The 27,129-nt window shown below is 44.7% G+C and overlaps 1 pseudogene; it reads right to left on the bottom strand.

Annotated features, from left to right (window-relative positions):
* Nucleotides 1-15,093: 15,093 nt before the first annotated feature.
* Nucleotides 15,094-27,097, bottom strand: LOC139640838 (TBC1 domain family member 10A-like; annotated as a pseudogene).
* Between the last annotated feature and the right edge of the window lie 32 nt (nt 27,098-27,129).

Below are 27,129 nucleotides of genomic sequence, written 5' to 3'. Positions count from 1 at the left end.
GGGCACCAAGCCACCAAAAAGAAAGCTGATGTTGCATGAATAGACTGTTTAATTTGACTTGATGTACAAAAGCGCTCAGAGTACAAGAGAAGAAGTGAAGACAAGGGCAGTAAACGTTTCAGCCCATTAGGCTATCATCAGTGCTGCCCCCCCCCCTTCCTAAATCCCAGTGGTGATAAATAACTGAAAATTGCCTTAAGAGTATATTGTCTTTGGACTCAAAAGAAAGACTCATAAATTGTTTTTTTTATTCCCATTGCCCTCCTTTTCAGCTTATACCTTCAACACTATCCCAGATTCATTATATCAGCATTTATCGTTGAGATCCCACTTGACTGTGTACATGATATCCCACTAACTCTTTTGCAGTACAGCTATGTTTCATAATCGACCAAAGCTTGTAATACAGACATGACATGTCAGAAGAAGGAATTTAGAGAAATTTATGGTCAAAAGCCACACTGACTTTTGCCTCAGTTTCTTCTCCGGGCCCCTTCTAGGCATGCAGTTGTACGGATGTTACATTCCTCAGAGAGCAGTAAGTGACGGAGCACCGCTGACCGCACTCACCTCAACCTGTCAGGCTATTGAACCTAAGGCTGACTGAGACAATGCCCGGGTCAGCAGGTCTGCACTGCAATCACTACAGGCAATGCATTCCATTACTCAGGGTTGACCTCTGACCTTTCGGGGGGGGGTCTCTAAATAAGATCAATAAAAGGAGCCTGAGACAAGATAATAGAACAGTGTCAAAACATCTGTTAACTGACAGAGGAGGGATGAGAGACAGGGAACATCTATTTTATAATAATTATTTCTCAAAATGCTGCTTTGACTGAATTGCATCTTATTTGACTCCAGTCTTTGGATTAATTGCGGTCTAAAATCAGCTTTTCCTCACCCTCAGCCTCTTGAGTTCACCTCCTGGCAGGGATCCGGCCTGAATATGGGTCAGGCACCGACCCAGAACAACAGAGTGACCCCACACACTGAAGGACCTTGGCTTCTTGGACTCTGAGTTATTGAGGAGCGGAGAAGCGACAGAGGCCTCAGTGGGCATCAGAGAAAACATTTTGCTGTTCTGGCAGAGGAACAAGGGGAAGCGGAACAGAGGTCTTCGCAGCTGCATTGAAACGCCAACAGAAGGGGGAAATGAGAGGCAGGCTTGGAAAGATTTATAGTCTTCATAATAAATTTCAGAGGAAGGATTACACCATAACATTGTAAGTGGGGATACAGAGGAGGAGCAGGCGGTGCTCGGTCCCGGTCGGGGACAGTTCTGTTAATAGCCTGGCTACCGCTGCTGTTATTGTTTGGGAGACGCTAGGCCAGGCAGACTCCACTTTGGATCAGATACAGCGAGTCTCAAAGGCAGAAGCTGAGATTTCCTCTCTGCCATCCAGCTGTTGTCTGTCCACCATCATTACCGAGAGCCTCTGAAGTCGCAGCCAGCTGGCCCTGCAGATCAGCACACTAGATTCCCACTCTAACCCTCTGTGCATCTGTACATGATCCACTGGAGTACACAAAAATGTTTGCAATGTTACAAAATGTTATAAAATCACAATGTGCAATGGTGGCACTAGGGTTCTTACCGCCACTGTTTCTGTGCCTGTGTGACTTAATGGGAGAAAGTACAATTCTTAAATTGTTCACATATTTGACATTACATGGCACTGGCGCAAAATACAGGACACACACACACACAAGGGGAGAGAGAGAAACACACCAGGTGAGAGAAAGACACACACACAAGGCTAGAAACACACACCAGGAGAGACACCATAAAATACTATAAAAGATTACCAGTGTATTCTTTAATATCACATCACTATTCAAGAGCTAAAACGAAAACTGAAAACTCTTAAAAATGGAAAGACCAGTGGAATTGATAATATTAAAACAATGGTTGGAAAACAGCAGTCCTCAAGGACGGAGGTATTATCACACCCATATTTAAAAATATGGGTGTTATCACACCCATAATACCCATATTTTTTAAATAGAGTGTGATAAAACTTCTGTTCCAGATCACACCCATATTTAAAAATATGGGTGTGATAATACCTCTATTCCAGATCACACCCATATTTAAAAATGGAAATGAATGTCACCTCAACAATTATGGGGGAATCTGCATCAATAGTAAAGGTAAAGTTTTTTTGCAGCATATTAAATACCAGATTATTGTCATATATGATTGAGCAAAACACTATGAAAAAGTCAAATTGGTTTCTTACCCAAACATCAAACTTTCAATTTGGCACAAACTTCCAACTTCTCCGAAGTGGCATTAGTGGCAAAGTATATGATTTACAACAAAATGTGACACTGCTGGAGAACTACTGTAAAAACTGGCCAATGTCCCTAACCCTAACCTTGATAAAACAAAGATTATGGTGTTCCAAAATAAAAATAAAAATCCAGATCACAAGCAATCAAATAGCACTTTACTTTGACCCAGTGCCTGTTAGTCCATCACTAAAACACACAAGTGTCTTTGTAGTTTGAGTACTTTGTAGAGATCAGCAGCTTTGTTTAATTGGTTGACTTGACTGAATGCCATGTACTATGAATATCTTTGGATCGGACTTTGGATTTTTGTAGAATGATGTTTTAACATTCCCCTAAAATACATGGCTAATGTCACAGACCAGTCCCTTTATGTATCAATATAATGAACGGTAGTTCACCAGTGTGTGTGTGTGTGTGTTTGTTTGTGTGTGTGTAGCACATGTACATGGAGTTACAGTAGCCCTCAGCCATTCCCTGATCTTGCACTTTGACTCTTCTGCCTCACTATCTCTCCTCCTCATCCACTCCATGCTCAACTCTGAGGAGAGTTTTCAAATGTCTGTCATTCCATTTCAATGCCTGTATGACCCTGGTTGTCCACGGATTCACCAAATTCCACAACTAATGAGGACCATGGAGCTGAGCAGGAAGGAGACACATGGACTTGTAACATCTTATCAGACAAAATACCACCAGCATGCAATTAGCTACCAAGCTCAGGTCATTTAATCACAAAATGCTGCTGGTACAAAGTTAATTTGCTGTGATAAAACATCCCATACACATTCCAGACCCTGTCGAAATATTGTGCAACAACAATATAGTATTTCTACAGTTCACTGGTTCAGATTCTTGAAAGAAAATTTACACTAAACAGGGAATGATACAAAAGTCCAGCTTCTAATTAAAGGGCCTGACTTTGAAAAGGCCTGGCAGAACTTTCTGCAGGGGCAGGCGGTCAGCAGAGAGCCTCAGCCTTCCTCTCCTCTTTTGTTGCCGGGGCGTGGGCTGTCAGATCGCATGTACGCTGGCCGCCGTACATTGTGTGAGAGGAGGGCACGCTCGGTGAAAGCTGTGGAAGCCGGCGGGGTGACCCGACGCTGGCCCCTGACCCACACCCAATGGGAGTGGAGCTCAGCGGCGGGACGCCAGGGCCGACATGACAGCTCCCGCTGGGAGGGGAGCGGCGAGGGGCAACACGCCTCTAATCCCCACCAGACCCGGCTTCACCGGGCCGGCACCCCGCTCCCAACGCTGCACTCACATTCCTGCTCTTCATGACGCTGCAGAAGCCCCTGCTAGGCCAGAGGAAGAGCCCCCACTGAGCCTCATAGAGAGAGAGAGAGAGAGAGAGAGAGAGAGAGAGAGGGAGGAGGTCATCTATAGTATGGTAAATGACCGCAAACAAGTGAAAAATATATCAGTTTCTGTCCATACCAGCAGGCAGACAGTATTCACACTTTGCATGTGAGTCAGTAATATGGTCATGTGTGTAAGCTCAACATGCAGTGGCGTGTTTTGGATAGCATGTCATGTGTGTAGCCAATGGCAATGGCATGTGTGTATGCAAGACTGAAGATGTTGTCTTTGAGGCACAATGCCCAAGGTGCACACTTGCAAGCTCAGAGGAGCTGAAGAAAAGAGGGTAAGGCATTCAGAGTCTCCCTGAAAGCAATTATCCTGGCATGCTGACAAAGACACACAGCACACACACACACACACACACACACACACACACACACACACACACACACACACACACACACACACACACACACACACACACTACGGTCAGTCAGTGGTGGAGGGCCTGACTCCCCAGGCTCTGGTTCTCCAAACACACCCTCTTCCTGTTTTCATAAGGAGAACACAGGAGCAGCAGTGGAGAGGAAGAGAGCAGAGAGGCAGCGGCAGGCGGAGCAGAGAGGCCCAGAGCGGAGACACACAGCAGGGTGAAGGTGAGGGTGAGGTGTCCACACACACACACACACCGGCCACGACAGAAACCTGTAAGGGGCCTGAGTCTGTTTATTAACTGAAGTATTGCTTTAAACACACACGGGACATCCAGGTACTTGTAGGGCACAGCTGACCCTGTAGCAATTTTACTGGTCTCAATCCTTTTTGTTATGAATTAAGTTTTGAATTCTTACCATTTTACACGGGAAAATGGCCAAAAAAGATATAAAGTAGATATTTAGGCTGGTTTATAGGTGATCTAAACATACCTTGTTTAGATGGGAATCTATGAGAAAATAGAAAAGACAGGAGTGTGTATCCCACTTGTGTGTTTATTTTTTCCCCACATCTCGCTGTGTATCGATACAGGGAAGTCATGGGCAAAGCACAAAGCATAGTGCCTGAATCATGGTCCTAACATAGTATGGTCAAAGGTCGGGCCATCTCAGAATATGATTTTCCCACATGAAAGCAAGCAGAAGAAAACATGCTCGGGAGAGAAACCGCTAACTTTTATCCACAGGCATGAGGCGTGCAGACACAGAGCATCAACCGAAACATAAAAGTTTTTACAAAGCCGGGGCAGACATAATTAGCATCAACATCTGCAGTGGAAAACTCCATAAGGCATGTATGTGTATGAGGAGGGATAAGGGATGCCTGTGAAGGGAGAGAGAGTGGACAACACTTCAAAAGCCTTTCCTGCGAGACGCTGCCATCCTCTCAGGGAAAACACTCACTCCTTGCCAAAGGTTATGAGTTTCTCCTCTGAAAAACATTGGATTAGTCATGGTGTGAATCAGCAGAGCCGTGTAGTCTCTTCCTCAACCTTGAGAAAAGTAACTACTGTTTTCTCAGTTGCGTGTGTGTGTGTGTTTTTTCATTGTTGGGTGGGCAACACTGGCTTACAGAAGACCACTGTAATGTAAAACTGTAAAGTGAAGCTCCGAACTGAGGACTAATCAGCAGAATACAGTGCACTATTCAACAGTGTGAGCTGGACAGGCTGCTCCTGTCGTCACACCGAGTGGATTCCCGGTTCTTATGACTTCCTGAGGGCCCCCAGGTCTTCAGAGCAGGGGTGACGAGATCCTCTACAACCTCTCATAATTACGCTCTCGGCCCCGAGAGCTCGGCTCCATATCTCAAAGTGCACGGACCGGACATGCAGTATCAGCTCTCATGTGACGCAATTCGTGTGCAGACGCTATTTCAGCACAGCTTTCTCGAGGGAGACTGAGGGAATATGATGATGAATTCAATAATCTTCAGAAGAAATGCACAGAGGGATGTACGACCTAATAAAGAAATCTTATACTCTTATATCCTGGATTCTTGTATCGCTACTGTGAGTTTCATGAATTGTATTGAATGAATGACCATGAATTACTGGTGGTTTTGCTGTCTTTGGGCCTGTAAGGCGAAAGGGAGCAGGGCTGAGAGAAGCAGCCATCCTGCACCCTTCTTTCTTCCCCCTTCTCAAGTATCAGCAGCACTATAGCTCTCTCTGTCCCACTGAGCGGCATTTTTGAAACGCTCCTTTTCTTGCGAAACCTTTGACTTTTTCACCTCCGCTCCGAGGTGAGGAGGACCGCGGCAGCCTCTCCCATGACATCAGAGCGATATGCGAGGCGGGCTGGGGGAGGAGAGGGGCGGAGTCCCAGCTGGACCGCTTCCACCGCACCATCTGGGTCCAGGCTGCGGCACACAGCGCTGAACACACGTGCGCTGCAGCCGCCCCTGCATCCATCCAACCAACACTGGATTATTCATACTTGAATACGCTACTGTATTTCACACATCCCGGCCCGTGTATGACTACGGAACAAGTGTTAATGCTAACTGATGAGTTTTCTTCAGAAAGGTCAGAGTTCATGTTGATGTAACTCTAAGTGAGATTTATAATGGTTAAAGGATACTTAACTGTGGCCAATTTGGTAAATCCCTCCAAGTATCAGATAACAGCACAGCTAAATATAATTATAGATGCTTTTTTCTCTCCCTGAACTGAATCTTTTGTGCGAATCTCTGAGCAAAACTAAGCACCTGTAACAAACTGAAAGAAGGATCTCAAGTTATTATTAGTGATTGCAGCTTGCAGCATACATATCTGGAAATAGTTCACCTCTCCTGCTAAAGGCAAACTATTCAGTCTCCAGCTTTAACAGCTTACTTTCAATTTTGGCTCTGTCCAACCTAAGTCCATTATGATGGGGATATAATGACCAGTTGTGCCTCATCTAATGTAAAAAAAAAAAGAAAAAAAAAGCCTCTTCCCTTATGCCTCTCCCCTCCAGCATAGCAGCTCCTGGGTGGCAAAGTCTCACTATGATATAATTATTTACAGCAGGCCAGAATTAGAGCCTGGCCTGTAGGATGTCTGTCACCTGTTGTTCACGCAGCCAAACATCTACACCAGGCCTCTTCCTGTGTGCCCATGTCTTTCGTCTCTAACATCTTTGATCAATAAGTCTGCGGCCACCCCTCAACCAATATGTGCGCCAGAGAGGGGCTCATTGTCATCTAATTACAGGCCTGCTCCCTTTGACTGAGCCAGAGCCTGGGTGACTGTGATCAAGAGTCAGCTGGTCTCTGCTTTGGCTCCTACCGGCTCTTTCAACTGGAACCAACAGCTTGCAAACACGGCCCGGCCAAACAAAGCTCTCTTCAGCGTGCTTTGGTTGGGGCTGTTTGTTTGAAATTTTAAGTGCTATTGGTCGGGATGTTTTCCTCAGATGGGGTTTCAAAGAGAAGAGAAAAAAACGGCAACCTGGTTGAGCAACTAATTTGTGATGAAATTGAGAGCACCTGTGACATCTGGAGAGGCTGAAGCTGAATCCCACATGTGAGTCCATCCTCAGAGCGAGAAGAGCGGAACATCAGTACAATAGCTACTAGCAGCATGAGAGGGACAACGTCCATCTGAGGCAGTGAGCCAAGACCATTGTTTCTGTTGACTGAGGTGAAGGATAGCACACACAACAGGATCTTGAGCAGTTACATGTGTGTGTGTGTGTGTGTGTGTGTGTGTGTGGGTGGGTGGGGGGTGGGCTGTGTGTCCATGTGTACCTACAGTATGTACTTTAAATGGGATTTTGCAACCTTCAGTGGACACGCTGTGGGCTTACACTACAACCCCCTCCCTTCCTGTGATAGCCGAGGTTACTAACTTTTTATTTGATTTGCAAGCCTATAACAAATCAATTCAAGATGGCGACACAGCCTTGAGCCAGCATCTAGTCTGCAATAAACCTATAGTAATGGATGGAGGAGGGTTTTTCCTGAGGGAACACTCACAGGAAACACCTTCTCCTTTATTATCTTTCCTGCTGTTATCGCTAGCAGCGCCTGCTTGCTCTCTCTTCTCCTTTCTAATCTCCTTGGCAGGCCCGGCCTGCACGCCATCCCGACATAACTGGGCTTTCTCAGGGCCCCGGGTCCCCCGTGCACCTACCTACTCCCAAGGCCAATCTCCTCATATAACCTCACTGTTCAATCAAACGCACAGATCAAATAAGATAGCAGAGATGAAGGCCTTGATACACTGAAACCGTGCGATCCCACTTTACCCCATTTAGCTGTCTAGCAAAAAAAACAATGTACTCCCTCCACTTGTTGGTTCGCCTTTTAATCAGAGTTAAGTGAAGAGGCCAAGCTCAATAAAACAAATCTCCTGCCGGCTCATTCATTCCTTCATGTGTTTCTCAGTGATTAAGAATTAGTTCATTCCTCTCATCTGCAGCAATCGTGATGTTACATATATCATGATCTAAGGCCTGATGGGGCCGGGGCCAGATGTTGGACTGTGGCTGAGTTTAGGTGACAACAGCACACACATGCAATCATGGCTACAGATGGGCCGTAACAAGATTAATGATATGGCATAATGAATTAATATAAACGCAGGAACAAAACCTTAACCAAAGCTCAAACTCCAGATGTGCTCTTGTAATGCTGTAGCACTGACTCCAGTTACATTTAGGTTATTTTATCCTGTGGAGAGGCTGTTCATTTTCATTACAGAAAAGTTCAAACTCAAGGGGTAATCAGTGATTACCCCTTGAGTTTGACATCAATTTCTATTATATATTATATTCTCATATAGCTTTGATACTCCTTAATTTGATGTATGCTATGAATTTAAATCATTCATATTTATGTCAGCCTACAACATTCTGCAAATAAAAAGGTGAGTAAACTGAATTTAGGTCATCCGTGGAACTGTTAACATTGTTTCTGAACCTCATCCTTCTGTGAACCATCATCTCAACTGGCCATTTTTCAAAGTGTGATACATAAAGAAACCTGTGTTGTCTTTAGAATGAATTTATAAACCTTTGCATGTCAGACTCATGCACATATTTAGGATTAGGAGTTTAAAGAGTTGAGAAATGTCCTGCAGCTGAACTCTCTGTTAATGCCTTTATCCACATGGTAAAGCACAACCGGTGTGAGTAGGCATAGCAGAATTAATCAAGAATCACAACCCTTGTGAGTAGTAATCCAGTGTAAACCAGCAATATTTTGTGACCAGATCCAGCCCATGGGCTAAAACTGAAATCTGCAGGCAGCAGTTTATAACACCGGTGTTACAAGTCAACAAGTCCCACTGCAGCGCCCTGATCCTCCTCAATCATACCCCGGCCTGGAGATGGAGGGGCTTTGTCCACACAGCTACGAAGACACAACACCCTCTGTGCTGATACATGAGCCGCTGTTTCATCCCCACAGCTCACGGTAAATAACAGAAAAGCCAAACTCAGGCTCCTTCCATGGGAAACAAACCTGCTTTGTGTTCCTCGGCGTGTTCATCTACCCTGATCCAGTGCTTCCTCACAGTACTGGACTCCAGGGCCGCTGCTTTAAGAGGGGCCCCATCAACACTGCTGAACATCAGAATGGCCGGTTAGGTTTATGGGTCCTGCTCCGCGATGCTCAGGTTTCTCCTCATCTGGTCTACATAACGACAGGCTGGAGGAGCGGCGAGGGGGTCTTCTGTATCCTCTGCTCCGACTTGGGAAACCTGTACTGTCTGATTTAGGAGAAACCAGGGAGCAGCTGCAAGACTCCAGCGCTATTACAGCACTTCTCTAACACAATGACTGTAGCATCACTGATCACTGACTCACTTGAATCATTAACATCCCAGACAAAGAATATCCAAGCAGGGTGGCATATATAGACTATCCATCAACTGCCCTGCTGAAGTGTCCTTGAGCAAGACAACGAATCCCCACCAGCTCCATAGTGCTGTTCTGTATCTGATCCTGCTCTCTGACCTCTGACCTCCCTGTGGAGGATGGGCAAGAGAGAAGAGAAGTTCCTATCTGCAAAAATAAATAGTCACATCACATCCACAGAAATCCATGTCATCATCTGTCGCTAACGGAGCACCAGTTGCTTTATGCATTGACTATATATCTGAATGCTTCACTGAGAGGATTTAATGATGCTGCTACTGCAGTAGATTATGTACACACATACTTGGCTTGGTCTCAGAGCATTACTGCAGCAGGCTTGTCAGCGGCTCTACAGCAACCTGGCACAGTTGAATAGTTTATCTGGCTGACAGCATCTCTGTCTGGAGCATTTTGTAGCAGCCAGCCAAGATGGGTTTCATCATGCTGCTCAGCTAGAAGGTTGATTAATCATCTAAATGGTGTGTTGAAATCCATTTAGACGCTACAAGAATTTCAATAAACATGCTTTCATTTGGACTTTAAATGGAAGCAGTGGGCCTGTATGGCTCAATGGGTTTGATTCCCACTGGGGCCATCCATCCTGAAATATATGCATTCATGGTACAGTAAGGTGCTTTGGGTGAAAGCGTCCACTCAGTGACATACATCACATTAAACCATCAAACAACAGCATTTGCGTAAATCCTGAAGTGGCGAGAGAGAGCCATCAGTCCTAGGTGTTGACAGCTGGAGTCATCAAAGAGACTTTACTGCTACCGCATCTCACAAAAACCCCAAACAATGGCAGGAAGGGGCCGCGAGTCTTCAGGAGATGAGCCACACACAAACATCTTCAAGCAGGATTCATTAGACTGGCGCTGAGGTTGGGGTGTGGGGGGGTGGTGGGGGTCATCCATTTCCTGTTTTTACCTCCCATCCAAGCAGTGACTTGGGCCTGCGTGTGCCAACGCCACTAATGACTCAAAAGTTGCGAGGCGTGACTTTGTACAATCATTCAATACTCTATTATGCTCGAAATGGAAGCGGCGTAGACCCTCCATCCCTGGATCCACACGTGTGTATTGGCAACAACATCATCTCATCATTAGTGGTAACCAGAAATAATGCCAGTGACTGTGTGGCCGCAGCTATGAACACAATGGTTTGTTAAGAGCCCTCCACCACAGAGGACATCCTCCCCATATGGCTGGGGGAGCCTGGCTCCAATACTAATCTGCTCCCACTGTTTATAAAATAAACAGGCCCCCGAACGCTAACCCACTGGCTGTCCAGTTTCCCCCCTCCTGCCCCCTATAATGCATCTGGCTGACCTTTGACCTGGACTGTTTGAACTACACTTCCTGTCCAGTGCAACATGGATATGACATGATGGCAAATTCTGCACTGTATGCATTTTTCATGCAGAGGAAGAGGGAATTACCGACACATCCCCGTCGAGGTGGCACACATGGCAGAAGGACAGCCCCCCAAAAAAGCCCAGAACTTTGATTATGAACCACACAAAGTCACAAACAGAGGCTCAGACATTAATAGACAAAACAAGATAAAAAAAAAGACGACATGCTATAAATGTAGGAGGACTTGCATTTAGATAAGGCTGTATTTAGTGGGGAAAAGTCCCTTCTAATTGCAAGATCTTCTGCCAATAAAAAGGCAACAGCATTACCTTTTCAAAACAAGGCTGTTTTCACACAGACATCCCCACCAGACACCCCCCACTCCACACACACACACACACACACCCCGCCCCTTCTCTCTGGGAGCCCCCCGAGCCCGCTAGGCCCACTGGTGGTGGAATGAGACGAGATAAGCCCATGGTCAGCCTCCATCAACACATGAGGCTTGCCAAAGCGAGTAGAGTTACAGACAGGCACTCCTCTGGGGCTCAGTGGGAGTGGGCCGGGACGGGGCTACTCAGACATGGGAGGCTGCTAATCTGCCCCCGGCCGGCCCGCTGATGCCCACCATCTGTGTCTGTAACTCATCACCCGCTGGCCAGGAGCCTCCGCAGGCACACACACAAGTAAACAAACACCCAGAGAGAGCCATTTAACGGCTAATTCTCTACCTGGCTCTGTTAATTACTGATTATCAGCGCCACCTAAAATGCAGGAGCCGATGGAATGAGGTAAGCCCTTAAAGAGAGGGGATAATGAGAAGCCAGCTGTGAATAATGTGTTAAAGGAGCACAATAACTTCAGATCTTTTCAGATCATCGTCCTCATTATGGAGGGAGTATGTGTGGACCCATCAGAATTCAAGTCAACGGCTGAACTGACATGACAAGTTGAATTGCCGCCCAGCGGGGAATCAAGATGGAGTCAAGACAACAGAGTTCACGAGCGTCAGGAAAATGTGGGTGTTGCTTATGGTTCATTTGCTTGACGAGACTTCACAGCCGTAATTGCGTATGCCTCTGGCACTGCTGAGCCAGGGGATGTGGAGGGTTCAGAGGTCGGGAGGATGGGCGCAGGGTGGGGGGGGGGCAACTGTTGGAGATTAAATGAAATGCCGAACACTCCTCGAGGAGCATGACAGGCTGGCGGGATGCGCAGGTGTGCAGCACTTACCCCCACATAACCCCCACACGCCCCATGGCTCTCTGCTGAGATCTTCCTGTAGGCGTAGCAGCGAGCAGGTGATTAGCAGACACATTTACTACGCCTCACTTACCTTTTTACTATTCACCCGCATGTCTGAATCTCACTTGACAAAGGCAGCCTTGACGCCTCATGTGAGATGAACCTACAGAGTGGCAAGCTGAGTTCAGTGTACAACTACATAGCTGTACCTTTTCTTTTTTTTTCTTTTTTTACATCTGGTGGTGTGTCCACTGGGAGTAACTGGGCTGAGAACTGTGATGACATTCAAAGTACTTTGCTAAATGCCCCCATGAGAATTCCTGCTTGTTATTCTAAGTTAAATTTACCAGCTAAGTATTAACCTTATACTTAGTCCATATATGGAAGCAAAACGATACAATGGAAACATGGCATAGGTGCCAAAATTACAGCTCCAAGGTACACAGAAGCTTCTATATTGTATGATGGAGTAGCTGAGCCTACAGGCACAGCTCAAGACTGAAAACATTAACAGACATAATAATAACAGTATTTAACAGTAGTCTATGCTTAGGATGGTTAGAAATAGCTTACATGAGCCAGAGCATGAGGAATATTTAGAAGGCCATTAGAGACATGCTGTCTGGAAAGAGAGAGAGCTGGCATGCTTCCATTCAGGAAGAGACCTGTATGGACAGAGAATAGACTGGAGAAACCACTGACAATTAGCATCCATTAAATACTAGAACAGAGCTACAGGGCAGGTAAAGCTCATTGGTGTCAAAGGTCTGAATCTGAGAAGGAATACAGTCCATCATAGTGGCAAGAGAGGAGAATAAAAATGAGGGGTTTCCCTGTGGCGGATGAAGATGAGAGGTCCACACTGAAAGAAAAACACAAGGATGATTCAATTATCCATCGTGGCCCTGACATAGGGATCCCCCCTCAACGACTAATGTTTTCCCATAGGTGCAATAAATAACCTTTTTTTTATTCCCCCCTGCCATGAATAGTTCACCTGCATAGCCGATCACAGGGCCTGCCCTCATATTCGTTACCTCGGCCTTTTAATTTGACCTGAGTCAACCTGTCATGCTCCATCAAACGTGGGAATCGGATACCTCCGAAACACAGGCGCCTTTGCTTTGCGCTATGCCACATCCCCGCCCCCAACCCCCCATCATGCCTTAACACACTGAGCCTGGGAGCAGAGGGAAAGTCACCCGCATCACATGAATCAACCACTGTGACAGGGGTCCGTTGGGTCGGAGATCACACGGAGGATCACAAGTCTCTCTCTTTTTTTTTACTGCCCCCTCTCCCATCTCTATTAGCTGGGGACAAGAAAGGCGGGATGGCTCTCTAAAGGGCATATATTTCCGTTGATGAAGAGATAAATCAGATCATTTCTGGAGTAAGGAAGGGAGCACAGAGGGAGCCTTCTTGGTAGCCCTCCTTTGAGATGTAAATGGCACGGTGGCACTGAAAGGGGGCCAGGTGTCCACTGCAAAGAGGCAAAGCGTGACGGTGCATGCATTCCTCAGGGACCCAGACCATTAACTGTTGCTGTGCCTCGTGTGGGCAAACATCAACAGTGCCCAGAAAGCTCCGTAATGGCCCTGGTGGAATGAGAGTCATGAACAATGGGTAATAGCAAACAGTATGGCAATTTGTCTTTTTCAAATAGGAACACACACCCTAACCCTAACCCTAGGTACAGATAGCCTACTGTAAGATAATATTCAGATCTGCAAACACCTACATGCAAGCTGCACTAATATGTACAGTTATAAAATGTATCAAATACATTATGATGATGATGACCTGCTACTTCTCTTCCAAGCACTAACCTCTCAGCCTCTGGTGACCAGAGGCCAATAGCTGCAGCTCACACCTTGCTGAACTGCTAGAAAAGAGTTAGCGGGCTTATTGAGGTCACCAAGGTAGCAATTTGCAATGAACTCTTTAAAGCCCAGGGCAAAGCTCCAATTATCCCACACCTTGAGGTGGAGAAATGAGGCATTTGACAATTCAAACAGTAAATTAAGAACTGGAAAGCAACCTGTCATTAGTCTGAAAGGCAGAAGGACCAGGTTTGACCTCTGGCTGGATGTTGTTCATGCCGAAGAGAAAGCCTTTCTGGAGAGAGGTCAAATATTTCTGTCATGAGTGGATTCACTCCTACAGAGGGTTCCCAAACTTTTTCATTTCAAAGACCCCCCACACAGATACACACCAGACCACACTCCCATTTGTTTAGATTTTCTCCTACATACTGCTATCTGAGAAGATTTGAGTTGATAGACATGAGAAAAGAATCACATAACTGTCATGTTATAGTTATAGTCATGTTGTAGTGGGGAGGTAACAGTGGAGAGTGTGAAGACTGTGATCAAAGTAGTCATACTTTCAGTAGATTAACTAACAGTGATGGTGCAATTTAACAGTCTTTCTCTGTGCTAAGGAACCCATAGGACCCTTCCATGGACCCCTAGGGGGCTCTGGACCCCACTTTGGGAACCACTGCCTTAGTTTACTGCACATCAATTATTTGAAAGGGATGACTCTGGTGCTCCATCTGCTGTTGAATATGAGTCACTGCATACAACAAAGTCATCACAGGCAGAAAGCTCAAGCAAATATTATCTTCCCTGTGATAATCTTTGGCTCAAGGCTGCTGGTGGCTTCCTCATTCAAACTACTTCACCATTATTTACTTACACTATACTATCATCATTATTATTGATGTTATTAAGGGAAAATGGTAATGGTAAATAAACACGCAATGACACAGTTTAAGTTGGTTTTGATCAAAAGTTTATTTGTAAAAGTCAAACTGATAATTATGCATCTTTGTTGAAACCCTACTGTGTTATGTGTGAATGGTAAAGGAATACCAATGTGTCTCCAGAGTTAAAAAACTTGAACTGGCAAAAGGTTACCACCATATTCCCCATATTCCCAATGAACAAACCTGTTTTTTTTCTAGTGTTAACAATTGTCCATCTAAAATATATTGGCCTACAATGCAAATGCTTTAGAGATGCCCCCTCTGCAGCTCATTTAACTGCTGAATAAAATATGGCATTGTAAATTGAAAAATACATTTCATTACAAAAAGAAATTGTTATTTTACATGACATATCTACACATTGAGCATTAAATTAAAATAGAACATCAGCAAAATGTGAGGTGTGTAATACAAGCAACTAAAAAACTATTGCATACAGGTAAGTGATATAGACCACTTAAAAATGTGTTATCCTTTCAAACCTTATTGCTTTTTATGTTAACTAATTGGTACATGCATTCTGCAGCAGAAGCTTTTAGTGGAATGATGTACACAAACACATTTTATATAATACTTGTGTGTTTATGCATGTCAGAAAATCCCTCCGAGTTAATTTACCATTGTGACAAAAGTTACAAAACAGACTCGCAAAACTCCGGCTCCCAGGAGCTCATTGTCCATTAAACACCAAAATGGACTGTGGTCAAAAAGAAAAAACAAAAAAAAGAAAGATTGTCCATCATGTTCTGAAAAAAAAAAGGCCTCAAAATCCCAGCAGGTCTCCCCTAATTCCCAAATGAATGAGCCAAATTCTCAAAACAGAAATGCTACAGATATCCCAAAAAGCTTCATCCAATAACTAAGTCCCTCTTGGCTGTAACAACGGAGAGGAGAGTGTGCGTGGTCACAGGTAGCGGTCGTGAAGCATCCCAAAATGACATTGATATGATTTGCTTTGGAAATTCTAGCAAAAAAAAACACACAAAAAAAAAAACGACCCAACAACTACAAGGACTTGGCTCCAACTGGATATTTGAGCAAAACCAGGAGGTCAGCACCATTAGGTGATTTGCCAGTATTCACACACTTTCCAAGATGTCAAAGGAATTACATGCACATATACATACATAATACAGATTTGCATTTGGCAAAAAGACAGCTTTTAGACAGATTAGCTTTTAAGAAGGCCGGAATGTGTCATACAGTGAGGAATGTCCAGTGTTCTCCCTTCTGTTGCCAAAGTAACATGAGTTACTGCTGCTGTAAAGAGGCTGGAAGTGCCTGGCACAGAGAGCAGTGGGGTTTAAGCCACATCAATTCAATTGACTCTGAAAATGGACAGTCCCACATGCCACAGCATTTTGACCATTTGTGCACAGAACTTGCAAGGCACGCATAATCGCAACAGATGTCATGTTTTATACTGTTCTGTAAATAAATAATGCTTGTTGAAAAAAAGAGAGGATAGAGAACTGACCAGGAAATTATGCAATATTAGACAGCACAGCACTTAAAGTTAGACTTAGGGTTAAATTAGAGTTAGGGTTAATTACATTTCAGGAAGCAGACTTTTCCATTCAAATGTAAGAATATAAAAATGACAATACAATGTTTCTGTATTGGAAAAAGATTAGCACAACCTCAAGAGATTACCTCCCAAATTGACTGAATCCTTAATGAAATGGATCCCAACTCTGCTGTAAGTGGCTCTTCAAACAGAGAATGTAACAGGAACAATAGCTGGAAGGCTGCGAGGCTGCCCTCTAGTGACTGAAAATGGCTTTTCAGACCTCATGAAACCAGACGACTTGGGAACTTGCACAGTATTTGAATACAAAAAGAATCATGAGTCACAAAGTTTTTATCAGGCGTTTACATTCACTGCTACACAATATTATTTGATTGAATTCAACAGTGTTGAATTTGAGTGGAAATGTATAGAAAAATAACCTGTGGCACCTCATTGTTGCTCAAGTCCCCCTTAAACCTCTAAACCAAACTCTTAAGACATCCGAAAAAGGAATGACTTGACTCCCAATAAATCAGTAATGTGTCTCCCATGCAAACTGAATACCAAGACTTATGGTCTGAATAACAAATGAAGAGGAGGTAACATCAGCATCAGATGGAGAAATGGTGTAGGCGTCAAAGCAGTTTCACACTTAGCGATGGTGCTTTAGTGTATACCAAAAGTGTCCTAGGCAAAAATGGTGTCTGAGACGGCATGCCGAATATAAAACACAGTCCGACAGGAGAGACCGTGGCATGGTTGGCTGGTCGTTGGCTGAGCTATGCTGGTGCATCGCCACTGTTGGCCCCTAGAGGGAGCTACAGGTACGTATCCTGCTCCGTGCTGCTGAGGCTCTGTGTGGATCGCTGCAGGGGAGACTCTTTGGCGAGAGAAAGGTCTTTAGGGGGCGGCTGCTGCTGCTGCTGGTGGGGCGAGTCTGTCGCAGTCTGTGGCGGGGGCGGGGGTGTCTCGCTGCGGACCGGAGGCGGGGCTGGTGGCTCCATGGGCGGAGGCTGGAGGTAACTGGGAAGAGGCTGAGGGTTGCTGGGAAGAGGCTGAGGGTCGCTGGGAAGAAGCTGGGGGTCGCTGGGAAGAAATTGGGGGTCGCTGGGAAGAAGCTGGGGGTCACTGGGAAGAAGCTGGGGGTCACTGGGAAGAAGCTGGGGGTCACTGGGAAGAAGCTGGGAGTCACTGGGAAGAAGCTGGGGGTCACTGGGATGAGACTGAGGGTCACTGGGAGGAGGCTGAGGGTCGCTGGGAAGAAGCTGGGAGTCACTGGGAAGAAGCTGGGGGTCACTGGGATGAGACTGAGGGTCACTGGGAGGAGGCTGAGGGTCGCTGGGAGGAGGCTGAGACTCACCGGGAAGAGGGTAAGGATTGGGGATCTCGGCAATGGGCGGAGACTTCTTGACGCTCTTCTTCTTCTTGCTCTTCTTCTCCTCCTTGCTCTTCTTCAGCTGCGGCGTGGACTGCGGCGGGGGCTGGGGCACCTCGACCACGATGGTGGGGTTCTGCTGCAGGTCCTGGCGCCTGGGCGGCTCGGCCAACATGATGAAGCGGGCGCCGTGCATCCTGGGAGGGGATTTGAAGTTCAGCTCACCGCGGTTCTTCTTCCAGCGCTTCAGCTGGGTGTGATGCTCCCTCTCCACCTCTCGCGCCGTCACCTGCACCTCCAGGATCTGCCACAGGAAGAGAGGTCAGCACTCGTTAGGACGGAAACATGGCTGGGGTCATCAGCATACGAGTCAGTTTCAGAGGAAATGCAAAATGAACAGTCCTTACTGGAAAATCAGTTCCTTCCATGTCTGGTCATTGTGTTCCTAATCTCAACGTTGTCAGTAAATGCCAAAGGGCCTGGGGCAAGTGTGGATGCATGGTCGCCCACAGTAAAGATGGCCATACCAATGAGAGAGGCTATTGTCAGCCTGGACAGACACTCACACAAAGCTTGGCTCAGGAACCAGACATCGGTCAGCCGGCACTCTAGTCAATTTGTCTCTGTATCACTTTAATTCACGCTCTGAGACTCTCTTCTGTTCCCTCTGCTGCACTTCTGAACAGCCATTGTTCTCTGTAAACTCCATGAGTGACACAAGGCTCCATTACATCATTAAATACGAAACCAACAGAGGCCTAAGTGCTTCCCCTACAGGCTACTTCTGGTTAAGTCAGTGCCAAATAATCCTGTTCTACATGGAGTGTGGCTTTTACAAGGATGCGACTAACTGGTGGGGGGCAATGTAACGATCTGGCATCACCTGTCAAGATTTATCATCACAGGGAGACCGTGGACATTGTGATATATTATAGTACCTTAAAATCCATGCACAGTTTTCATTCACAAGTTTTGCTAGGGCTGTTTTCATTCACTGCTTCCAGCCAACTTTTCACCCAAGTCAGTGCATATCTTTCCTAGTCACCGGGAAGCTTAAAAGTATGTGGTTCAACATGTTGAACCACATACATGGTAAAGTGAAAATTTTCTATGATGCCCGAGTTACTGAGATGTGACGTTCAGGTGGTGGACAGTTTGGTAGCCTTGTCAAACAATTGATGGTAAAAGTAATGTTTTTATTATTGTTATTATTGTATGTTTACCATTCTATATAAATAATTACTATTGTTGTACATTTCTAATTTCTAATTTGTTTCTAATAAATTATTAGATGATGCACATTCTGTCCTCTTTGTGCCGTTGCTGCAGCACAAGGTAGCTCTGTGTCAAAAAAAATAACTTTTGTTACAAGGTCAATTTTGTTATTTCCAAACAAAAGCATTTTAATATGACCAATCATAACTATGACTTCCATCCTTGGAAGGAAGAGCTAACGAGGAGCACTTGAAGGCAGCATCAGAATAGTTCAGTCATTTGAGAGAAGCAGTCCATCTGAAAAGATGCAAATGCTAGCAAGAGGTAATGATACTGTAATTTTAACCTAGAAAGGGTGGTTACTATCAAAACAGTTGAAAAAGATCACTTCAATAGATTGCTCATAATGACTAAAGTTGTTATGAAATTACCTGCTGCAAAAGTTTTTCTAAAAACGTTGCGCAAGAAAATAGCAGGCTAACTTAAAGATGTGCAATGTTTTTCCACAATGAGGGATTTAAGATCAAGTCTTATTTCAAAGATCTATTATAGTCTCAGTATGCCTTTTATTCGTGACTGGAAGCTGTGCAGTGCTTGTTTACCTTTTGAAACCAAATTGATTAAAATAGGTCTGAAAACCTACTTTAAGAGATCTTGATGGCCATTGTCAAGTTGTACTCTTACTTTTGTTTAATAGACTAAAAATTTGTTTATCTTGTTGCCATATATGTTATTGAAAAAGCTGCAAATTAAGTACTTTATGGGGTTATAGTTGCTGCCCCTCTGCTCTTACCTCTCGGACAAGATAGCCCTCCTGCATGTATCGAGGCTCTATGGCCCTGAGAAGCTCCATGGTCTCATACTGGCCCTGACAGGCCTTCAGCTTCTCACGGGTCCCCAGCATACACTTTAGCAGCACCAAACCCACACGGAAGATTATCTTCACTCCTGCGGGATGGAGAAGAGCCATGACAGTGAGCTTGAATGTGTGGAGGTCATGAGAGAGAAGCTACAATGAACTGCTCATCTACATCTAGTAGCACCACAACAATGGTGTTACCGTCACAGAGGAACATGTCCCAGACGCGCAGCACAGAGGCCCAGGGCAGCGTTCTGGAGAAGGCACACATGAACCATTCAGTCATGTAGAGGATGGGGTCGATCTTGTGCTTCTCCAGGTGGCGGTAGGCCAGTGGGGAGACACGCCGCAGCAGGGCGAACAGGATCTCTCCGTCCAGCTGTATAGCCTCCTGAAAGGGACAGAGGGAGCAAAACATTAACACTGACAACAAAAAGCCATGTTAGAGCGTATTGTCAGGGCTGAAACCTAAACCACTGCTCCAATGGAAGTTCATTCATTTAAAATGAGAGAATCCATTACCACTACTTTGAATTGTTGCAGGTGTAACATGCAATAATTCCATCTAGCCTATGGATAACTTGCTTCTTGTTTTCTAGTTTTCCTGTTTCCCCCCCTATGATGCTTCCATGATGAAAATATTTTATCAGTAAATCTAACTTTCAAATAAAATGAATGATGTAACACTGCAAAGCAATGGTGTTGTTGGCTGGATAGTGGCCAACATGCAGAATTGATTAAGGTGACTTGTGCAGCTGGGATAAATACCCCGATGTTAAATTGCGGTTTGTCAAGAACAACAACACATTTAGCCAATAGTCTAAGCACACCTAACATGTTTCATCAGGATCAGGTTTCAACCACAGAAGCCCTGCCTACAACTGTGTACTCTGCAGCAACATGCATTACAGTTTAACTGCAGTTCTGGTGCTACAGGGTGAAAGCCAGGCAGGAGAGTAAATCTCTTAACTGCATAGACAAATTAAGTAATATTCTATTCTGTACTTCCAACACCAGGTGATGTCATCCTGTATGCTTGCAGTACAGTGTGTGTTTCAGTCTCACCAGTCCAGGACTGTAGTATCCAGGAAGATACTTCTCACAGATTTGGACCAGCCCCCAGAAGGCATCCTGTGGAAACAAATACAGATGATGTCAGGAAACTAAGTGGAACCATTCGTTTGACAGGACATTTCTCTGTGCTCACATGGAAGTCAGGAACATGTAATGCCGGAAATTTGGACTTTGATTATCAAAATGAGGAAATGAGACCTAGGGAAAAAAAGAGCAAAACTGTGGACACCTACTTCATGATGCCACAATGAGGCATTTTTTGTGTTGGTTTGATGCGGTAAAATGTTGTACAGTTTGTCCTGCAAGTCCTGCACACTGATCTTTCCAGGGCCTTCAGGTCTCAATGTCACAACTTGAGCATATGTTGACAATCAAGAGTCACTTTAATGGCCAATGATGATAAACGTCCAGGAATTTGTCTTTGTAGTGCTGCCGTAGAGACACGGTAACTTAGTCGATAGTCGACACGGTATCACAGGACCCGCTGTCAAAACGTGTGTTAATAGCACATGTGCACAGAGCATACTGTGCACACTGTGTCTATTGAGGGAAGCAGTGGGATTTATGTGGTTGTTGTGTCGGAGCAAATCCCTACCTCAGCAGGCATGTGCATGAGCAACACAGCAGCGATGGGGGCCTGGGCCTGGCAGTATCCCTCCTCTGGTCTGTACAGAGTGTAGGCCTTGAGAACACGGAACAGATCCTGCTGCCTGTGGGGTCAACACACACACACAAAACACACACACACAGTCAAAACAAGATGTCAAACAGGACTTTGTCATCAATGCCAGTGTGTAATAAGGTTGTGTCCAGTCAGACCAAAAACGCACCCATGTCCTCCCCGCGACACAAACATCTCATGGAAAGGAAACTGTCGATGGAGGTCCTTCTCAATCACATCCAGCCATTTGGGATCCCCTGCCTGGCTGTCCAGCTCCTGCCAAAACACACAGACAATACTGTGAGAGCTCTTTAACACACAGTAGCTGCATTGGGGAAAACTCTCTTTCAAATCAACCAATTCAGGAAGTGGATTTTCTCCAAGATTCCTCATCTTGAATAAAATAATTGAGAATAAAAGCTGTATCACTACCCATTGAACAGCAGTTCATTTCCCATTTGGAATTGACTGAATTGAAAGTGAACTGACCCTACTGCTGTACAGAAAACATGAGGCTTCTCAACCAAGGATGTAACACTGAGCACCAGTGTTACAAGGTGGTGCAGCACGCACCACCTTGTGAATTTACACCACCACTGCTTAAACTTTCCAATCATATAGAAGTGACTACAATTTTCTTCGGAGGACCCTGTCGACAGTTTCAATAACTTTTTCAGGTGAAATGTAAAGACCGAAATACAGCAGAAAAACAGCTGCGAGGAGGAAGTGAAAGTGGCAGCTGCCTGACCTGAAACTTCCCTTGGTTCTGCTCTCTCTTCACCTTCCCCCCTGACAGGTAGAGCCATGCACGGCCTCGGAGGGCAGGAGGGATCCCCTTCTGGCACCGCAGCCTCACCTGAGCCACAGAGAGACACCAAGAACTCACCAAACAAAGCAGTGGACAAAGGGAACATGAGTGACGACGGCTTGTCACAAGCCAATGGTCTTCTGAGAAATGGATAGGAATGCATTATGCAGGCTAGTATGTACAGTGGTGTAGTGGTAAAACTATTGGACCAGTCACATGAAATTGGTTACTTTTGCTGAATACTTGTGAAATGCAATTATCTGTTTAAAAGACTGTGGGGCAAACAGCTCACTGTCAGCCACTGATTGTGATATTTTATTTGATTACTTACATGTTGTACACAAAAACGCTACAGAAATGGCAGGGTCAGACCTAAAAATTGTAGCTGATCATAAAGTACTAATAAATGAAAATTAATTTTACATGACTATGGCCAATATTTGGTCACAGATCTGTTACATGCAATGCCTGGGAAGTCTGTGACCAATCAGCATTCCTGGACTGTTAAATCTAACTTTGAGATACTTAAGCCCTCGATGCAGCCTTGTACTGCACATCACAATGACATTTCAGCTATAGGTCTTTACTGCAGTGCTTGGAAGAGAAATCATCTACGCCTCAGGTTATACAACATGCCTTCTTGACAACGGATAAAAGCCTTTTAGCCTGGAGGATCCCCACTGCTGAGGTGCATTCTCTATGACTGGAGCTGTAGTGGTTAAGAGGGAAATCGTCTGGGCCAAGGACCTGGACACTGCGTGAATCATTCATGTACATTCAAGCTCATGTAATCATTTGTGAAATTCCATTGAAATCTTCTGTTACTCAAGAGGCTCAATGTCTGCTTGGCAAAGCATCTTAACGGAATATAAGCAGGTTCTAGCGGTCTGAATGGGTCCAAACTTGTTATTGTTCCTGTGTATAGAGTAGGTCTGGGCAATATGTCGATATTATATCGTTATCGTGATATGAGACTAGATATCGTCTTAGATTTTGGATATCGTAATATGTGATTTTGTCCATATCGCCCAGCCCTAGTATAGAGGTATGCAACTTAATATTAACCTGGAATACTGCTCACACCTGAAAAAGTACAAAATTCAACAGCTACCATTTTTCTGCCGTGTTTTAACATACAGGTAAATAAAAAGTCATCCCCTGCTGACACACTGTAATATTGCCTCATTAATCTTTTGATCTCAACTATAAATTGCACTCCAGTGTTCCAATACACCACTGACTCTGATGTAAGCCTAAGTGACCGAGATAAAACTGAGCAGATCATAACCTTGCATTACCATTTCTGGACACTTTTGTTTGTTTTTCTGATAAGATGCTGGCACTCTTCCCCAAGGAGAGAACAGCGCCCGCTGTACAGTCATGTACCAGCACAGCAGAGCGAGGGAACAGAAACCCTGACCTTCACTGCCTGACCTTTGGGTGTAATAGCACAGCAGGCAGAGGAAAGTCGCTTGGTACTCAGTTCACCGTTTCTTCACATCATGTACTTTCTGTACAGAAGAGCGGTGGTGTAAATATGACACCCATAAGCTACACCCATGATATCACTTCTTTAGCCTATGTCTTCCAGTACCTTTATTATAGAGCAGGGTCATGTGGTGTCAGTGCAGCCCCACCCAAAGTCTCAGACTGACAATTTGTCACGTGGTGCATGGCGTGACTTGGTGAAGGGACGGGTCGTGTCCTGCCCTGCTGCTGACTCATGGAAATGAGGTGAAGTTGCAGCTCAGTGCTGAACGGCTGACAGCATTTCACACGGGAAGAACCAGCTAGACAAGTGAAGCTGCAAACAATGTGTCCACAGAGGCCTACTCCTTGTGCAATCAAATATTGAAGCCTTGAGCACTACCATTTGCCTGTCTGTTATTTGTTAGGTTTTACAAAAAACACCGAAAACACAGAGACAAAACTAGTGCAACCAAGATACCAGTTACTTGGTTACCTTGGGGCAGATGATTTCAGACTGTGCAAAATCAGGAACCTTCAACTTTTATCCTCATGGCTATGATTTACAAGACATAAAAACAAGCCAAATGGCTTTTTGTGTCAGTGAGTTAACACTTTGTGCAGACCTTGTTGTGTCTCTTGACCATCCACTTGTCCCAGTGGCTGAGCATGTCCAGCCATTTCACCTCCCTTTGCCTCAGCACCTCTGGAGGCACATCCTGAGCCCTGCAGAGACAAGAGAGATGAGAGGGGAGAGACAAGTTAGCTAATGTGTCATCAAAATTAAACCAGACAAGACTAAACAACATCTAGACCTATTCTTGGAGAGAGAGAGCGGGGACCAAAATAATTCTTATCTAATAAGATCGTCTGATACAAACCTGTCATTTGGATAAAAGTTATGAAAGAAGGCTGTTTGAAGCAGTCTCTTGTATACAGGGTGGATATAACAAAGGACAGGAAAAGATAGAGAATGGCCTTTTTTTAACTTTATGCATTTGCAATGAGGTCCGAGTGTATCACCACTGAGCTGTAGTCATGTCTTCTGCTTAAAATTAAACTGTGCAATGGGTTGTTCTCAATCTCAAAAACAACAGAGATAGTAGATTACTAGACTTGTTTGGAGGAGGATATAAAGATACAAACTCAGACTAAGCCAATTCAAAAGCTGTGCCTATTTAACCTCAAAGAGCTGTAGTCAGGGTGGGCCTGTCGCACAATGTAATTTAAGTTTGGAACACTTAAATCCATCCAAGAAAAAAAGAGAGCCTGAACATCAAAGATTCTCAAACAGAAAAAGAAAATATAGGCAAGCCTAACCTACATTACGACTGAGGCCTGATGCTTAACTAAGCCATGTAATTATCTGATCAGCACAAGCCTGTAATTGTAGGGTATGAAAAGTCTTCAAAGAGAGGTTTTTAAACTTGGGACAGCCCTCTTTCTTTAAAAAGAGGTAGTCTATATTATGGATCTGTACAATATGCTGAGACTCCGGCTTCAGCTTCGAAGAAATGCAGTGATGAGTTACTTTCAATTACTGCCAAACAGCGTAAATTAAACCCTGGGTTTGTGACTACCTATAAAACTGTGAGCCAGAAGAGGCCCTCTAGTAACGGGGCACCAGAGCTGTGGCCCAAGGCCTGCCAAAACTCCAGAAAACAGGAAGCTCCCAGCCAGCCAGTGCTTGGCACAACTTTCACTCATTCCTTCCACTATTTCAGTGCTATAATGTAGGCTTGAGGCCCCGGGTAAAAAGGAAGAAAGGGGTGCCTTCTTCTTCACAAACTTACTGTATGTTGCTATGAATGAATAGCAGATATGAATGAATAAATTTATGTGAATGGGTACATAATGAACAAGACAATGTAACTTGTGTTTCTCAGCCTAGACACATTTTGTCCAATTTGAAAAGGAATTTGTAATAATGTTTACATGACAGGAGGGACAGCTCAGAAGGCATCAATAAAGGAAACACAATGTAACATGTTGATTTGAGTGCACTGCAATAGGCAACATGGGTCTCTGGGAATTTAAAAACAGGCCCAATAGTTGGCTCATCCCCATGCCTGCATATACAGTATGTTGGATAAAATTACAGGTAGATAAGGAAGCAAATCACATTTAACAAACAACTGCAGACATTTGCGCAACTATACAAATCAAACACAACCAGGTTACAGAAAGCATAAACCTGTACGAAAAGTGTTTCATGTATTTACTAGCCGCGTTGCCACCTGGCATGTTGCTTCAGGACAGACGGGGAATACAGAGGAAAGAACAAAGATAAACAGGTTATCTATCGATCTTCACACCCTGATCCTCTCCGGCATTTTTAAATACTCTTTATATGTGTCATATTGAGCAAGGCCAAACACTGGGCATAAACAAACCGCAATGTGCCACGCAGCTGGTTGGCATAACTGGAGAAGAAAACTCCGCTGACAGGCAGCCAGACGACTGCCTAGCGAGTTAATGTTAGCTCCTAAAACTCAGCCAGCAATCAAATACTATCGTAACTACGTTAAACTCTGTATTTACACTCAACTTTAGCTAACTTGGGTCATAATCTTGCTACCTACTTGTAACAGATTGGTATGACCATACTTGCACTCAATGGCAATCAATCACGACACTGCAGAGTTGCTACAAACTTACGATTCATGTGAATACTGTTGAGCCCCGCCAATAAATCCATATTTATCGGTTTGTCTGTCGCTGGTGAAGCCGTTGATTTCGGAGTCGGATCCCAAAGAGCTCTCATCGTCAATATGACTGCTGCTAATAGTCCTGATACTCCTTGTGTCGACTGACTGACGGCCGTTCTCTATTTTGGCCATGGTAGCTAGCTAGTTAGCTGGCTAGCTTAGCTAACATCAGCGAGCTTGTTGACAGCTAGAAGTCAAAACTGTTTCTCTGGCAACATTGTCGGATCAAACAGCATTGATGCCATGATCTTTCGCCGTGACTTAAGCTGCAAGTTAGTTAACTTGCTAACTAGTGTTAACTTGGCGACTGTTAGCTAGCTAACGTTACGCTAAAACTGTCAGGCCACACCAAATCAAGGAGGTAACTTAGGTCGGACATACAAGATTATTCGCTAGCTAGCTAACTCAAGTCAGAATTAACATTAGCGAACGCTAGGCAGCTAATGTAACGTTAGCCGGTCAATCCAAAACTAACCTACTACTATGCTGCCTGCAGCTAACGCCACATTACTAATCGCTTGCTCTTCACTATTACCTGGCTAGTTAACAAGCTAGCTTGACAATCCTTTGCTAACGACAGTTTACCTAGCTAACGCTAGCTTGGTTCGTTGTAATGTCATTCCGAGTCTGGACAGATTTCGCCTC

This window comes from Centroberyx affinis, unplaced genomic scaffold, assembly GCF_046629955.1.
Source record: "Centroberyx affinis isolate AG114_WGS23_722 - 3 ecotype Tasmania unplaced genomic scaffold, CSIRO-AGI_Caff_v1 ptg000297l_1, whole genome shotgun sequence".
In the NCBI taxonomy this organism is placed as follows: Eukaryota; Metazoa; Chordata; class Actinopteri; order Beryciformes; family Berycidae; genus Centroberyx; species Centroberyx affinis.
The sequence above is the reverse complement of the archived record's forward strand: the minus strand, read 5'-3'. Positions and strand labels throughout refer to the sequence as shown.